Source organism: Mercenaria mercenaria, chromosome 8, assembly GCF_021730395.1.
Source record: "Mercenaria mercenaria strain notata chromosome 8, MADL_Memer_1, whole genome shotgun sequence".
NCBI lineage: Eukaryota > Metazoa > Mollusca > Bivalvia > Venerida > Veneridae > Mercenaria > Mercenaria mercenaria.
Window position 1 is genome coordinate 17,301,411 of NC_069368.1, and position 18,465 is coordinate 17,319,875.

At 33.2% G+C, this 18,465-nt stretch overlaps 1 protein-coding gene across 2 annotated transcripts in view; it reads left to right on the top strand.

Annotated features, from left to right (window-relative positions):
- LOC123522964 (zwei Ig domain protein zig-8-like) overlaps nucleotides 1-18,465 on the top strand; it is a 181,432-nt gene that overhangs the window by 18,881 nt on the left and 144,086 nt on the right. Inside the window, exon 1 of one of the 2 annotated variants that reach the window (XM_045300510.2) lies at nucleotides 7,435-7,844. The exons of the other annotated variant lie outside the window; for it this stretch is intronic. The gene's annotated coding sequence lies outside the window, so the exon portion shown is untranslated. Of the gene's footprint in view, nucleotides 1-7,434; nucleotides 7,845-18,465 lie in introns of those variants that run through there. 2 annotated transcript variants of the gene reach the window in all.

The window sequence follows — 18,465 nt, forward strand, 5'->3', positions numbered from 1 at the left end:
TCATACCCTTTAAATCTACAGTGCTTCGTAAATTAAACATGTTTAACGTAAAGTACAGCTTTACTCATATGACTAGATATTTACTGTCATGTCATGTTCTTTTAGCTAATTAAAAGAGAAATTCATATACTTACGTCGAAGCCGTCATACGTTCAATATAAACGACATCAGCGAAGACTAAACACCTTTTTCAGTTATTTATTAATCGACGAAAAAGACGTCAGTTACATTGTTACGTGATTCATAATCAAGATAAACCATGCTGAATGATATGTTATTGCACTCGTTATAGTTATTTGCTTGCGATTCTTCTATTTGCAGAAAAATAAACGGACAGTTAATTAACATGTTCTTAGAACATAACTGTTATTAAATTTCTTGAAATATTGATTTAAAATTTTAATGTCTCAAACTATGTTTCTTAGTAGAAAAATTTCAATAAATGTATGCTTTTTTTCATCAGAAACAAAATGAACAAAATTTTGTTTTACTGAAAACATTCTCTAAGTAGATTTTCCATATATTTCAATTCTCTTTGCACCAAAGAAAACGTTTGCATTTCATCAATTTATAACAGCTTTTTAATACTTTTTTTCACCAGAGCCAAAAGTGCCTTTATCAATTTATGTTATTTACAAGACCGTGTTTAGACTTTCATCAAAAAAGTCTAAAACATTTTTTATTAGTTTGAGATATTTAGTGTTTTATTTCAGCAGATATGTAAGCTAAATAAACATTAAAATGACAATATATCAGCACACTCTGATTAATATTGGAAGAGTGTACACTCTCAAACTAGGAAAAGTGGGTGGGTAAATAAACATGCAAAGCTAACATTCGAAGCAACACAACTATAGAATAATAATTTGCAGTTCAAGAAATGGCCTCAGATTATCTACTTCTATCTTAATTATGCCCGTATGAGTGGTGGGGGCATATAGATTTGGTCTTGTCCGTGCATCCGTGTGTCTGAGCGTCCGTCCATCGCCCGAAGTTCTTGACGCACCTAGCTCAAGAAGTATTTGATATAAATTGATGAAAAATTGCATGAGTTTTTATCGTGATATGTACTTGCGTACCTTTTATTTTTTGTCTGGCTCCGCCCCTTCTTTCCAGAATTATGGCCCCTGACATAGTCAAAAACACATATTTTTACCTTGTGACACGCCTAGCTCAGAAAGTATTTAATATAGATTGATGAAACCTTGCATGAATCTTAACCATGATATGAACTTGCGCACCTTTTTATTTTTCTACGGTCTCTACATTCTTTTTCCAGAGTTTTGGCCCCTGAAATAGTCAAAAATGCACATTTTCACGTTGTGATGTGGATAGCGCAAAAAAGTATTTCATATAAATTGATGAAACCTTGCATGAATCATTATTGTGATATGAACTTGAGCATCTTCTATTTTTCGCCTGACTCCGCCCCCTATTTCTAGAGTTATGGCCCCTGAAATAGTCAAAAATGGACATTTTCACCTTGTTGTGCGCCTAGCTCAGAAAGTATTACATATAAATTGATGAAACCATGCATGAGTCTGCATGATATGAACTTGTGAACCTCCTATTTGTCTTCTGGCTCCTATTTCCAGAGTTATGGCCTCTGAAATGGTTCAAAATGCACATTTTACCTAATGACGTGCCTGACTCAGAAAGTTCGATGTAAATTCATGAAGCACTGCATGAGTCTTGATTATGATGTGACCTTGCACACTTGGCATTCTTCTTGAGAACCTTAGCGCTTATTACAGAGTTATTGCCCTTAAAATATCCAAAATAGTGGATGTTTTGTTTGTGATGCTCATAGTTCAAGAGGTATATGGGATAGAATGATGAATCCTTTGTATAAAATGTTTGTTGAGGCTATATCCCCTTAAAACTGCAAACATGAATCATTGAATTATTGCCCCTTATTTGTGACAAATGTACCAGTGGGGGCACACCATGTGTCCTACAGACACATTCTATATCAAATACTTTCTGAGCTAGGCGTGTCACAAGGTGAAAATATGTGTTTTTGAAAATAACACCTAAATATCTCAACTAATAAAAAATGTTTTAGATTTTTGGTGAAGTTCGTCCATTGAAAATCAGTAAATTTGATTAGGCCACTTGTGGCTCTGTGTTGAAGAAAGTATTCAAGACAATTTAAAACGCAACATGTTGTGTAAATGTCCATTGCATACTTATTTTATCACGAAAGTTTCAGGTAAAAAGTTTGAACCATTTTTAAAAACGCGGCGGAGATAGTGTTCCTGGCTGGTTACATGTCAAATTACCCCACCCACTTTAAATGTTAATTTCTATAAAAGTAAGTCAAATATGATAACAGTACCACTTGTGAATGAAACTTAATACATGTAGGTATATTGTCATAAAATATAGAGAAAATCAAAAAACATTTTGCGCAGACACCTAACTGCGACCCCCCCCCCCCCCTTACCAAATCGGAACCATAATATTTAGTTTTGTAGGTGATGTTAAAGGGAATGCGCATTATTGAATGTTATTAATATAAATCGTATACATAAGGGTGATAACAAATTTGACTTCTATGACAATGATAATCGCTGCTTGTTTGTGGTCTTGCAACACCAGTTATTACAAAACAAGTACTTGACATTATTATATTTAAAAACATAACTTTATTCTGTTTTATTTCCTATCCCAAATCCTATGAGCTCTATACCGAGTAGTGAAATATATTTGTGATGTAAAATGAATAATTTACATTTCATGCATTTTTCTCAAACATGTCCTTTTCAATTTAAGTTTTCTTGATTAGTTATAAGCACGAGGTTTGCGCGGGTCTGTTTGTTTCTCCCTGTAGAACAGTTACAAAACATTGCTCCACGACCTTCGTTACAACAAAGATATTCTCAGTATATATTTGATGTTAGCACCTTACTGTGTGTTCATTTTCAAATCCTTCAGTTTATTTACCATATCAAAGATAGATAAACATCCACGAACATCTCTCTCAAAATACTTCATAGATTAGTGTAATTACAAGCATCAGTTAGAATATTTTATATGCAACAGTTATCTTTGAATTAGGGAAGCATTAAGACAATATACATGCATGGAATAAACAAGTATTTTCTGTCTAAATACTTTCCAGTCTGTATGTCTATTTAGAGTGACTGAAACTCAGTTTCACAAAAACAATTGATCATTATAAGAGCAAAGTGTTCGATTGCAGTAGGTTGTCTACACGCTTTACGAATAGCAGTTTGATTTATGAAGCATGCAAAGTTTCATGGATCCTGCAGAAAAGAGATAAAATCCATTACAACCACTGGAATCACAATGCAATATATCTGTGGTGAATAAAAGAAAGACAGTCTGCAAAATCTAGAAACACTCTTTATCATGTGTCTGCTTCTTTTGTATCTTGAAGTTCATTTCATGTTTATAGATGATATAGTTCCAGTCTAGCCGTGATAGGGGGCGCGAAGGGTGTTGTACATTTCATTACTTCTCATGAACGGGATGAATACTACCGCTTCAGCAGGTATTTTGCTTAATTGCGTTCTATGCTATAAATAGTCTTCTTAACGATCTAATTAATTTTGATCTGTCCAGTTTAATGCACACTTTCCATACACATATAGAATCAACATTAATCCTTATTTATCGGTTACTACTACAGAACATTGACCATTGAACCATTGATAACGCCAATGTAAATCATGGTTTCTCATTTGTCACGGCCATTCATTAGATAGATTGGATTTGATCCTGTATGTTAACATATGTCCTGGCTGATAAAACAACGCAACACTAATTAGCGTATGAACTAGAAAAGGCACGTTGACCTGATTCTATTCTCTTCTGTTCTGAGTCATAAACAATATGTAATCGCTACTTGCCCGATCATCTCGAGTAAGCTGGTTAAATAACATAAAGGATAATGAAGATATAGACCAGGCTGACAATTTACCGAAAATGATTAAGGAGAAAAAGTCACATATATAGACGTCATAAGAATATACAGTCACTAAGCAGTCAAATCAAAACAGTTGTAGTATCATAAGGGTGAGTTAAAGTAAATGTAGTTCCAAGTTGCTTGTTTCTTGCTTTGTTAATCACTTTGTCTTAATTCCATTGTCATTTCGTGCTGAATTCACATGGTAGGTCTGTGAGAATAGTTAGACTGACGTTTTGATAGCATCTCCTTCATGAGTTATGAAGTATCAAAATTCATCATGACAACTTAAGCTATACACCGAACCTTCAAGTACGAAACTCGTTTCTGAAGAAATTTTAGGAAAATAAAATTACCTCATTTTGACCTGAAGACGTAATAGTGCTCACACTTGTAGGTTAAATACAATTTGAAATGGTCTCGTTGGTAATTGAATATTTTTAAATTTCATTTTATGCAAAAAATATATATATACCTTATTAATCTCGCTCATACTTTTATCATGATGATTAAATGATTATTCAACATGGTCTCAATTCTACTTGCAACACAGGATCAAACGGAAAATGGAAGAATAATTATAAAGCACATTCCTTAGCCACATTAAAGGTCAAATTTCTATGACTTAGTGAACACGAGTGCATGTCCGATTTAGCGGATTTTTACATATTTAAATATATTTAATTTTGAAACAGTGCATATATCTTATAAGCAGTGACCTTAATATTGGATAATTCAAACATTTTCAGTAAAATAGTCTGATGACAAATATTGTGAAAGTATAAGAAATCAGGATTGCTTGCTGTCACAATTACACAATGACTAACTGAGCTGTATTGATATTGTAATATAAAAGAAACCCCTTTTATCATTGCTTTACTAATAGTTGATAAGATTTTAATTTTTTAATAGCTGAGAGTGGTCACTGGATCCCGGTATCACTCACGTTATTTTAGGTTTATAATGAACAAATCAAACGTTAGAGCATATCGAGAGGTGAATGCGAAAGAAGTCCAAGTGCTTTCTTATTTAATTTATGAACTTAGACATTTTTCGCATCCACGCATCGTTATGCTCATTTAATAGTCTATACAATTTTCGACCAGTCAGAAACGTCTTTTTTTAAATAACAAATGACTGACTTAATCTAAATAGGAAAACGTCTTCTTGAATAGCAAATGACTGACTTAATTTAAATAGGAAAACGTTTTCTTAAATAGCAAATGACTGACTTAATTTAAATAGGAAAGTCTTCTTAAATAGCAAATGACTGACTGAATTTGAATAGGAGCTAGATATCCAGCAACTAAAATAGACTCTCCAAGGATAGGATTATATATACAGTTTAGCCCTGTACCTTCTTAACACAGCTTCTCACAGGGTCGATGGCAAAATAGAAATATTGCAGCATCGAATTATCAAAAAGACTGGTCAAGTATAGCAGTTCCAGCCTACTAGTATGCCATGTTAAGCTGAATATCATCAGTTGTATGCTGTTAGTTTACACTGTTGAGTCACTGTTGCCTGATCCTTGGTTTAGTATACTCAAATCATAATGGCTAGGTAGCCGGAGGAAAATTACACCTTTGATATATATAGATTCTACAATTTTTGTACTTTATCATATAATATTCATCTAGTATAAGACATTATAGTCACCTAGGCTATTAGACCAATTTCATTGCAGACAATACACAACAAGGGTCATATATCCATAGCTTAACGCCAATACAACACTCAACGTGGAATTGAGGGTTTGTGTAAATGTGTTCAGAGCATATGTACTCATAAAACATACTGCAAACGGTTGATGAAAGAGGGTAAACTGAAGTTACGTGCGTACATACATTAGCAGTCCTGATATTTCAATGAGTACACAATCACTTTCTAAGTTATAGTCAATGTGATAACATACTCTCTAAAAGAATATGGTAAGCCTGTATATATTTATTCAGCGACTACAGGGGAAATTTTATTTTACAGCGATACCACTTTTGTTTGAGATGAGATAGCAGTATTTAATTTATTAAAATGCTTTGCTTGTTTTGTGACGGACAGCCCTTTTTCCAGAGAGATATATTTCTTTATTGTAGCGATAACAGTATGCGACAATCAGACAAGCTTTAAATTTTAGCTGTATTTGCCACAGAGATATCTCTTTTCATTCAGCAGACGGGGAAAATAACAACTGTTCCTTATGCCATGACGCGCGCGAATGCTAATAACTTTGAACGTTTCTGATTTATCCAAAATTCAGTTTGTATTGTGATCAGTTATTTTTGTTACTTAAAGTTACTTTTCCTATCCTCTCTTTAGAAAAATTCTGCTATGCGTTCACAAGCTTTCTCTTTCAAATAAAGAGTAGCATACAGAGCTGCATTAAAACACTTGTATTTTTAGCTTCAGTTGCTATTTTTCTTTCAATAAAAAGTCTCTCTTTATCTGTAGCTAAATAGATAATACTTCAACGATAAGAAATATGTTCCAAAGAGATTGGATACAGTTAGCACTTACAGTTGTAGTGCTATGACACAAATAAATAATGCTATCTGTTGGTATTTAAAGTATATCCCTTTAGCTTAAACCTAAAGAGATATTTTATATATTTCTGGTAGTCACTGAATATATGGTAAAATGACATGCCATATAGACGCGTCTGTTGAGTACCATATGTTACTCACTTGGGTATGTTATTGTTTCCCACGCGGTCCTTAATTTTGTTAGGAGATGACTTTGAAATGAAGTCAACATTGATGACAAACACATTTTTTTCTATTACGTTGTTACAGATATTTGTCATTAATTATTGCTATAATACCAAAGCTCAGTACAAATGAATCCAGTGTTTAGTACTACCAAAGCAAATATTTTGCTGCACTTAGTTATAGTCTTGATATAGTACAAGGACCCGTTGTCAATAAAAACACAGTTCATTGAAGAATTTGCTCATGCTAATAACTTACAAATTCCATTTATGGGTCTTACAAAAAAGTTTTGTTTTACATCGTTCATCGCCCGAAGCAATGCTTATGTCAGTTGTTTTTAGAAATAAAGCAGTCATTCACCAAACACGTATAACGTTTCCTAGTAAGCATAAAAATAATATATCTGACGTGACCGTAACATCACGTGCGGCGCTGTACTCTCTAAAATGTTCTCGAAAATACTACGTTACCCCGTAACAGTGGCTTCAATTTGTGTAGGATATAATCATTACAGTCGCAACATGGACAACAATATTAGTCCGGCGTCCGCTTTATGATTGCTCGTCTTGAGAAAACGAATAAAATAGGGTATTTCTTTCCAAATTAATCACAGCGTGCAATCTTAGCACGCACAATTACTCCTATCCTCTTTTTAAAAACTGTATTTAATATTTTCATTTTGTCTATATACCACGTCTTTGTAATTTGGTGGCGAACGAATCAATATTTGCAAAACATTGGAGTAATGAGGAAAGATACGGGACTGTTATTTGGAACATATTTCAGATAGCGGGCTGTATTGGAGAGGCAGTTTATTGTTTGGAGTATTTTACTTCTGTGCGTTCACGATGCTTTGGATATTAATTTTCAAATGAACTTTTGCAGTTAAGAATAAGCGAATAAATGGGATGTTAATCAGAAAAATGTTAGTTTTTTTATCATAATTATATCGAATATTGCAAGTGTATTAAGACGGATTTTTATTCGATTTTTTTTTTGTAATCAATGTTTGATTTGTGGTAAATATATGAAATTTTTAAATAACATTGAATCGCATGTGTGAATGAAAACTCATAAAGGGAATTACTTTCCTTCCTAATTGTATTGTTTATCATTAGTTGACGAATTGTTCATTTCTTTGATTTATAGACAAGGATGAGTTTGTTCGTTTAACTTTAATAGCGTATGTGGATTATAAAGCCGTGAAGGTAATTGTTTTTTATGTAATAAATGTGATATTTTAATTTTATTCATTTTTAAGTGATAATGCCTGATTTGCAGATACACTTGTGCAATTCTTGAACATGTAGATTTATTATACACTCATCAAAGTGATGTTTTCGAATTATAAGTAATATAAAGACTATTATTAATCAATTGTCGCTGTGTCCATATAACAGCATCTATACACAAATACATAAAAAAGCAGTTTTGAAACTAGTTAAGTTCAGTTATTTATCTATTTTTTTTTTTTTTTTATTTATTTATTTTTTTTTTTTTTGCTTTTAAATGAACGAAAGACTTTAATTTTAAAATACAAAACTGAAGGACAGAATGGTTTTAGAGTGTAATATGATTTGTATTTAATGTTCTGGTTTATTGATCATTTGCTACTACAAACAGAGAACTCTAAAGTACAATTATAGTAGAGAATAGAAAATTCAGATGGATGTAAGACTGTATTTGATTTACTAATTTGGAAAGTACAATCGTAGGGAATTGAATATGCGTTTTCACATACTCTTCCTTGTGGTACTGGTTACTTAAGAAGCACACTTGCATATTCTATGTGTGATGTGAAATGTAAAAATGTAGTTAAAATTAAACACTGTGCTAATTATACACTGTGCTAAAACAATATTTCATAACAGTTCAAAACCGCTATTAGCCGTTTGGATAATAGTGTAATGTGTTCAGACACCCCGGGCTTGATTATGTCCTGCTATAGGGAAAACCATTCATGTCATGTGTCAAAACGTGTTGCCGAGACAATCAATTTTCACTTCGTTTTGTAGTTACCGTTTCGTTTTCATTAACAACAACAAGAAGATTATACCATTCTTGTATCTGACTCTGAAGACGATTTTCTTAATTGTTTGAACATTTATACTGACTAACGTAACAATATGGCGTCTTAATGTAAATTCAACCAAGACAAAAGTAATTGTTTTCGGAGCTAGAGATCTAAATAGCTACAAAAATTTCAATTATAAGAGGACATTGATCAAGCCCAATACTCAGGAGTCACCTTTTAAAACAATTTCAAAACGCAAGCATGTTGTTGAAGAAGCATCCAAAGCCCGGTACCTTCTGTTTATGTAGTGTCAAAGAACGCAGATATTTGAGCTGGATTTTTGATCATAATGCTTTATCAGACAGTAATGCGAACATGCAAAATTCTTGAAATAATTGAAACGGTCCACGATTTTTTTAAAATATATTATCAAATCTAGTAAAAGCACAGCAATATATTTGATTTACGGCAATTTAGGTAGATACTCAATCTTCATTATTATTAAAACGCATATTCTCTCTCTTTGAGATGATGAACTAACTCTAAAATGTGTACAGCTGTATTAAGTGACGGTAAAATGAATGTAGATTGATAAATGAAGTAAACAGCATATTAAATTTGTTTTGGATAAATCGAAACAATTTCACTGCAATAAATAATCATAAGCAGAATCATCAAATTTTAATAGACCTACTTGGGTAAGTTTGTTACGAGCAAATACACCGACATGTAATAGGGTCATCATAACAGTACCTTGATTTGCAGGGCTGTATTCGAGTCGACTGGAGTTTGCTAGGTTCTGATTCCAAGAGGCGCTTGCGCCAAGTGTGATCCGACCTGGCAAAATCCACGAGAGCCGAATGCATTTTTGCCAGTCAAGGTATTGCATTAATGAGCCTTTAATTATAATCCTACCGAAGTTCCAGAAATTAAATGTCGTTATTAAAAAAAAAAAACAGCTCTTTCAAGAAAAATGACAGTGTATATTTTTTTACAGGTTCTCACCAACTCATTTTGCAAGCCGATGGCGAAGCTTTTAAGTACTGACAGAAATTGTACATACGCCTTTTTGCAAATGTCATTAACGAAAGGACGTATCTGCTTCTTTCAACCTACTTACTATATAATTGTTATATCTAAAAGCACATAATATTCAATCTGAAATGGTCGTAAATGGCAGATACGACCTTACTCATAAACCAATGACCGAAACATGGGTCGGTTTCAATTAACAGGGACACAAAATTATGATTTTATGTTTAGATTATGGCCTTTTCAATGCAGTTTCCGAAAATGTATAAGTCATAAAAGGTGTTAAATAAGAATTACGACCTTTAATTTCTTGAACGTTGATATACCTATTTCTTTTATATCAGTCAAAATTGACTATAAATTTAGATTAAAAACAAAAAAACTCGTTAAACTGTGAACTGTTTGACGCATCAAGGAACCATCTTTACGTCATTTCCACCGTATCCGATGGGAGTTAAATTCGGGTTTTGTATTCGTTAGTTAATTACATGCTATATTTGAGACAGAAATTTGTGGGTATAACAATATTTTACATTACTCTCTCAATCAGACTATATTTGCAGTGTTCACCTATTCACAAACGTATCCTCCACCACACCTCCATACTTACACATCAATAAAGATAACATTTGTTTCTTCCTGTGCAGATCTTCTTCCTAGCAGTCTTTATTATCCTTTTAATTACAATAAGATATGTTGTTGTTTTTTTGGTCAATGAAATAACTGCTTTCATTCATTCAAAATTTTTTATTAATAACCCTGTACCTGATTGATTGTATTATATTTAGGCATTTTTCTTTATCAGTCAGGTTGTTTTTGAATAAAAGTCATTTTGTCGTTGTTAAAAGTTGTTGCTACTCTAACATAATATAAATAATGATCTTTTGTGACCGAACGGTGCGGCCGTATTCTTTCTCAGGAAATTGCTACATTCTTTTGTTTAATTTTAAGAATGAATTTAAATATAAACCGGATCAGTTGAAATGTTTGCATGCAATTTCCCATTACTTAAGTTAAATCTCGTGTTTGAACGGACATTAAATATCAGTTAATCGGCAGCTACATCCCTGGTAAACGCATTCCATAGTTTGCAGCTCTGTCAAGTAAATCGTTAGATACGAGAAAATCATATAATGCTCGTGCACCGCCGTTGTAACGGGAAATAAATAGGAAAAGTAAGTACATTATGATGTTATAAACTCTTTAAATTGAATAAAACAAATTTCAAACAAAAGGTATGTTTTTCCACAAAACTGTAATTAATTAACTTGATGGCTGTTGTTAGCTAAAAACAAAAAAGTCTTTGAACAAATTTGCTCTACGAACATGAAATTACATTCTCTGAAACATTCCCTAGGGATACTTCGCAGAGCGTTCAATTCAATTTGCAGCAAAGGGATCAACAGTTTAACAATTCCTTACAGTCCTTACACTTTCACCCTGAAAGTCTAGATGTCTGAACGACTTTGACAATGTGATTTGCTTTTGTTCCATACACACTCTTGTCTGATATATCTTGTATTATGCCAAAATATACTTGTGCTATCCATTTCAGATATGTTTTGTTACACACTTAAAATCTGAGATTGATAATAATGTCTTCTTCTTTGATGTGTATTTATGAATAAACATGTAGTTTTTAGATTGACATTTATACATTACGTGATGTATTGTCTTTTGATTTCAGGGCTTTGATTTAATTTGGATTTCATACAGCCAGACCAGATTTTTTGGCACTTGACTTAGTCATGAGTATTCATAAAATGGCGTTAACGTTTATGTCGAAGGTATCTAAAAAGTATTTGACCTAGGATTATGAAGCAATATAGATATATTATTCAGCATGTGAAGTTTTGCACCTAAGGTTGTGCTTTAGAGTTTACTCAGCCAGACAAAGTTATGGTCCCTGGCTTAGTTAAAAGTATGCATAAAAGGGCATGGACGTTTTTGTCGCCTGCCCCCGAAAAGATTATTTGACTAACAATCGTAAAACACCGTAGGATTACTATTTAGCATGTGAAATTGTGCATCTGTTTTTTTTTTATTGTTTTTGTTTTAGATTTCACTCGACCAAACCAGAGTTATGGTCATTGACTTAGTAAAAACTACACATTAAATTCTTAAACGCTTGTGTTGCATATATCCTAAAATGTTTCACATTGGTTTATGAAAGCAAGTAGGAATATTATTCAGCATGTGAATTTGTACATCTGAGTTTTGTTTTGGATTTTACCTCACAGGACCAGAGAGTTATGGCCCTTGACTAAGTCAGAATATGCATTAAGGGCATAAAGTTTGTGTCACATGTATCACAGAAAGAATTTGACCTAGAGTCATAAAATAATTGAGAAATGCTACATAGCTTGTAGTGTGCACCTGGTGTTTTTTGTGTTTTTTGTTTGTCTTTCTTTTTACTGAGCCTGACCAGAGTTATGGACCTTGACTTAGTAATAAACATCAAGTGCTTTAAAAGTTTATGTTGCAGTTATCTTAAAAAGTATTTCACATAGAGTTATGAAACCAAGTACAGTGTAGGAAGGGGGACGCCAGTTGCCTATGAAACACATCTAGTTGATGTCTTAAAGTGTCAACATTTGCTACAGGTTTCTACTGTTTCTATTCTTTAGAGCTGCTGACACATACATTTCCAATTGTATGGTTCCCGGTAGTGTTCAGAGGGCAGTCGTATCATTGCCAGCTGACTGGTTCCCGGTAATGTTGAGACGACAGTCGTATCATTGCCCGTTGTCTGATTCCCAGTTGTGTTGAGTGGGCAGTCGTATCATTGCCAGTTGTCTGGTTCCCGGTAGTGTTGAGAGGGCGGTCGAATCATTGCCATTTGTCTTGTTCCCGGTAGTGTTGAGAGGGCAGTCGTATCATTGTCAGTTGTTTTGTTCCCGGTAGTGTTGAGAGGGCAGTCGTATCATTACCAGCTGTCTGGTTCCCGGTAGTGTTGAGACGACAGTCGTACCATTGCCAGTTGTCTGGTCCCCGGTAGTGTTGAGAGGGCAGTCGTATCATTGTCAGTTGTCTGGTTCCCGGTAGTGTTGAAAGGGCAATCGTACAATTGCCAGTTGTCTGGTTCCCAGTTGTGTTGAGAGGGCAATCGTACCATTACCAGTTGTCTGGTCCCCGGTAGTGTTGTGGGGGCAGCCGTATCATTGCCTGTTGTCTGGTTCCCGGTAGTGTTTAGAGGGTGGGGTTAACGGTTTAATTGTCGGTAGTCTAGTTCCGAGTATGGGTGAAAGGGTATTGTGTCACTTTCGGTTGTTATATTCGAAGTTGTTTTCAGGAGGCGCAATCGTATGATTTTCGTTTTTTCTGGTTACCGGTAGTGTATAGAGGACAATTGCACCATTGTTGGTTGTCTTTTTCTAAGTTTAGAGAATAATAATGTATGTATTATATTCAATGCTCTTGTTCCTGATTGTGAGGGTAATCATGTATCATGTATAATATATACACATTATTTGTCGATTGTCTTTTTTCCTGTTATTGTTAAAGAAATCGTAAATATATTAAATGAATTGAAGAAAAAAAACATTTCACATTTTAAATGGTGTGAATGTATCAAAATATGAAACTACTCGTGCTTTTTGAGTTGCACACATGACGTAAAACTTCAGATATTTAATATTACAGACATGCGCAGGTAGAACTGAAAATATTCCAAAAAGATTGATCAGCTTTTTTTCTTCAGGAATTCATTAATTTAAAAAAAGTTCTAAAACGATTATTCAATGCTGTCTTCTCTGTAATGATATCTAATTTAAATAAGAAGTTGTAACAATAAAAAAATAACAATACCCGAGTATTAACACTCGTCTGCGAAGAATTTGGCGCGCTGTGTTTCATTTCAGCTATATCATTTGCAAGTGCATCATTCATGTCTGTTTAGCTGAATGATTGGTGATACAATTCACAACTGACGTTTTGCATCTTTTTGTAGCAGCTGTTTTAAATTTTTAGCAAAAGGAAGGCTTTATAATAAACATTTCAAAGAAATCAATTTCTGATCGCAAGCTGGGCCGTTTAAATCGATATAGCATTATGATGAAATGTTTGATAAATTTTAATTTTATTCTTTTGAAATGATGGAAGTTTAGGAATGGATAAATATCTGCCGTAAAAGTCCTAAGGTCAAAATTGAATGAAGTGCACAATACTTTTTATATCAAAGTTCGCTTTCATATTTTATTAATTTAAATTTGATGAATAAGATAAGAGTTACTTATATCAATACCCTTCAAATCTACAGTTGCTTCGTAATTAAACATGTTTAGCGTAAACTAGAGCTTTACTCATATGACTAGATATTTACATGTCATCTCAGTGTTCATTTTTATGTCTAAATATAGCAAATAAAATCTATAAAAAGATCCCTTGAAAGCAAAGAATGCAACCAAGAAGAATAATAGACTCGGTTTGATTGAGTCTGTTCATGAGAGTTAAGGCACTCCTTCATAATATTTAACATTTTAAAACCGTTTTCATCACAGTTTTTTTTTTTCATTTTCAATAATAATACAAAATACTCACATAAACACAAACATTTGCTAGACGGATGGCTGCTGTAATATAGCTCGTAATTCCTTTTCCCTTCCGAAGACAGACTAAATGTTTTTGAACTATGTAAAGTGCCTTTGAACGTGAAATTGATCATGAAAAGGGCGCTATATAAATCTAAATATAAATATAAAAAAATAATAATGATAAATAATAATGCAGCCGCGTTTGTTTCGCAGCTATTGTTTGGATTCTTTTGAATTTCAGACAGAAATAAAATATTAATCGGATCAGATTAATCGATTACATGTGATTTCCCATAATGCAAGTTAAATCTCGTGTTTCAATGGCCGTTATCACCTGCCAAACACGTTTCACAGTTCTGTCAAAAGAAGTACATTCGGAGAGAAACCTATCTTTTTTTCTCGTACTTTGTTGATGTTGCAGGAAATAAATAAACGGAATATGTACATATAACATTTACTAAAAAAAACATAACTCGCTTATCAAAAAATAATTACCTTAAAATAAAATGTGTTTACTTATTTTATTGTCTGCAATAATTGGTTGTCTTCAGATAAGAACAAGTATTCGAAAAATACGCTAAAAGCCAATGAAATTACTGTTTTACTGAACCATTGTCAAAGAGGATTTTCCAGATCTTTCAATTCTCTTTTGCACCAAAGAAAACATTTGCATTTCATCAATTTTTAACAAACTTTAAACTTTTTAGGTATCCAAATGCCTTTACAATAGGTATATAAGGCTGATGTTTAGATACATAACGTTATTTGAAAATTAGAATAATTATGAAATTTAACTGTATCTATCATATTTATTTTTGTAGGTGTTGTTTAAGGGAAAGGGCTTTAATGAATGTTATTAATATAAATCGTAGATATAAGGGTGCTAACAAATTTGACTTCTATGACAATGATAGTCGCTGCTTTTTGCGGTCTTGCGACAGCAGTTATTACAAAACAGATATTTGACTTTATTATATTTGAATACATATCCTTATTCTGTGTTCAAATCCTATGAAGTCTGTGCCAAGTAGTAACATATTTGTGATTCAAATTGGATAACTTCCATTTCATGCATTTTCTTAAAGCTTGTCCTTTTCAATTATTTTCTCTTGATTAGTTATAAGCACGGGGCTTGCGTGGGTCTGTATATTTTTCCCTAGAACAGTTACAAAATATTGCTCCACCACATTCGTTACAACAAAGATTGTCTCAGAATATTTTTGATGTTAACTAGCACATAACCGTTTGTTCATTTTCAAATTCTTGAGTTTAATTACCATATCAAAGATAGATAAATATCCACGAACATCTCTCTCAAACCAGTTTATAGAGTAAAATTAATGTAATTACAAATGCATCAGTTAGAATAGTTCACCAGCAATAGTAGTCTGAATTCGAGAAAAATTAAGACCAAAATACATGCATGGAATAAATAAGTATTTTCTGTCTAAATACTTTCGAATCTGTGTATTATTTACAGTAACTGAGACTCGGTGAGTACTCGATTGCAGTAGTTTGTCTACACGCTTAACGAATAGCAATTTGATTTATGATGCATGCAAAGTTTCATGAATCCTGCATAAAAAGAGATTAAACCCATAAAGACCACTGGAATTACAATGAAATACATCTGGGGTGAATAAAAGAAAACCTGTCTGCGAAATCTAGGAAATATCTTTATCATGTGTCTGCTTCTTTTGTATCTTGGAGTTCGTTTCATGTTTATAGATGATATAGTTCAGCTTTAGCCGGTGATAGGGGACTGCACATTTCATTTAAACTTCTCCTGAAAGGGATTAACAGTACCGCTTCAGCATTTGCTTATTTGCGTTCTAAGCTATAAATAGTCTTCTTAACGATCTAATTAATTTTGATCTGTCCAGTTTAATGCACACTTTCCATACACATATAGAATCAACATTAATCGTTATTTATCGGTTACTACTACAGAACATTGACCATTGAACCATTGATAACGCCAATGTAAATCATGGTTTCTCATTTGTCATGGCCATTCATTAGATAGAATGGATTTGATTTATACGATGCGATCCTGTATGTAAACATATGTCCTAGCTGATAAAACAACGCAACACTAATTAGCGTATGAACTAGAAAAGGCACGTTGACCTGATTCCGTTTTGAGTCATAAACAAGATGTAATCTCTACTTGCACGATCATTTCGAGTAAGCTGGTTAAATAATATAAAGGATTATGAAGATATAGACCAGGCTGACATTTTACCGACAATGATTAAGGAGAAAAAGTCACATATATAGACGTCATACGAATATAAAGACACTAAGCAGTCAAATCAAAACAGTTGTACTATCATAAGGGTGAGTTAAAGTACAAGTAGTTTCAAGTTGCTTGTTTCTTGCTTTTTTAAGCATAATGATTCCATTGCCATTTCGGTATGAATTCACATGGCATATCTGTGAGAAATAGTTAGACTGACATTTTGATAGCATTTCCATCATGAGATATTTTAAGTATCAAAAGTTACCATGACAACTTAAGTCATACACCGAACCTTCCAGTACGAAACTCGTTTCTGATGAAATTTTAGGAAAATGAAAGTCTTAAACTTAAACCGTATTTTTAACCTGAAGACGTAATAGTGCTGACACTTGTGTAGGTTAAATACATTTTGAAATGGTCTCGATGGTAACTGAATAATTTTTAATTTCATTTACACACATGTAAATACATGCAAAAATAAGATATACCTTATTAGTCCCGTTCATACTTTTAATATGATTAAATGAGGTCATTAATCAACATTTTCTCAATTCTTCTTGCACAGGATCAAACGAAAAATGAAAGCATGTAAAGCATATTCTTTTGCCACATTAAAGGTCAAATTTCTATGACTTAGTGAATACGAATGCATGCCCGATATGGCGGATATTTAGGTATTTAAATAATTATATTTAATTTTGAAACAGTGCATATAACTTATTAAAGTCTGTTCCACCTATTACGTTTACCTCGTTTCTGAATTATCAGTATCGGTAAAATCGTCCAAAAAACATATTTATATCCCATACATCAATATCTCTAGACCTTTTTTCATTTTTTCAATAAAGTGTATATTAAAGAAATAATCTTGGATTTTTCTTTTTTCCCCATAGACCGTAATGCTATATGACGTTACGTCGACTTTCCAATATGGCGGCGCCCGTAGCGCAATAAACTAGGGGTTAACTCAAAATTAAAATGCCCGAGTTAATATTTGAAAAGACTGTGTTTGTTATTGTACTATGTTAATTCTTGGGGGAATTAGAGACAGGCCACCTCAAAATGAAACATAAATAAATAAATTAAATAAATAAATAAGAAAATAGAAAGAAACAAACACAAAAAACAAGGTGATTTCTAAAAAAATACAACAAATGTGCGTGCGAACGTCTCGTTATTTTGAGAACACATGGGCATTATTCTTATATTATTTTTTCTGTCACTGAAACTCGAATGAAAAATAGTATAAATACAGACATTTCAGAGTCTGTCATGGACGTACAGGCACAATATAAAAATTCGAGCTCTAAAGCATGCATTTTCATTTTGTTGTAGTGCATTTTGTTTACAATTACATGAAAGTTTCAACATAGTACTTAACGTTTCTGGTGACGCGAAAATATAACGCCAACACGTAATTTTCCATAAGCACACGGTCATTTCCGAAGGAGCATCATGGAAGACAATGCAGTTTTCCCGCCAAAATACGAAGAAGAAACGTCTGCTTCCGGTTCTATGGAGAAATTCATTACGTTGTATACGATGGCCCGATATTTACGTATATGTAAGCTGGATTTTCATTATGTTACTATTCCCGTTTCCATCTTAACGTTGTGTTCAACATCTGCCGAACAATGTACGAAAATGTATATATCGATCTAGCACAGGTTCTACAGAAATATGGTTTCGGAAGAATCGTGTTGAGTCATTAAAACTAGTATCACTCCCTGACGCCGACAAGGCTTGTAATTTCTTTGGACATGATTTATGGAAATTTGTTTTTGTTTGTTTGGCTTTGGGTTTAACGTCGTTTTTCAAAAGTATTTCAGTCATGTAACGGCGGGCAGTTAGCTTAACCAGAGTTCCTGGATTCTGTACCAGTACCTGTTCTCCGCAAGTAGGCCTAACTGTCAACTTCCCCACATTAATTATCAGAGGTGGAGGACGAGTGATTTCAGACACAATGTTTTTAATCTAATCGTCACGGAGAACATACGCCCCGTCCGAGG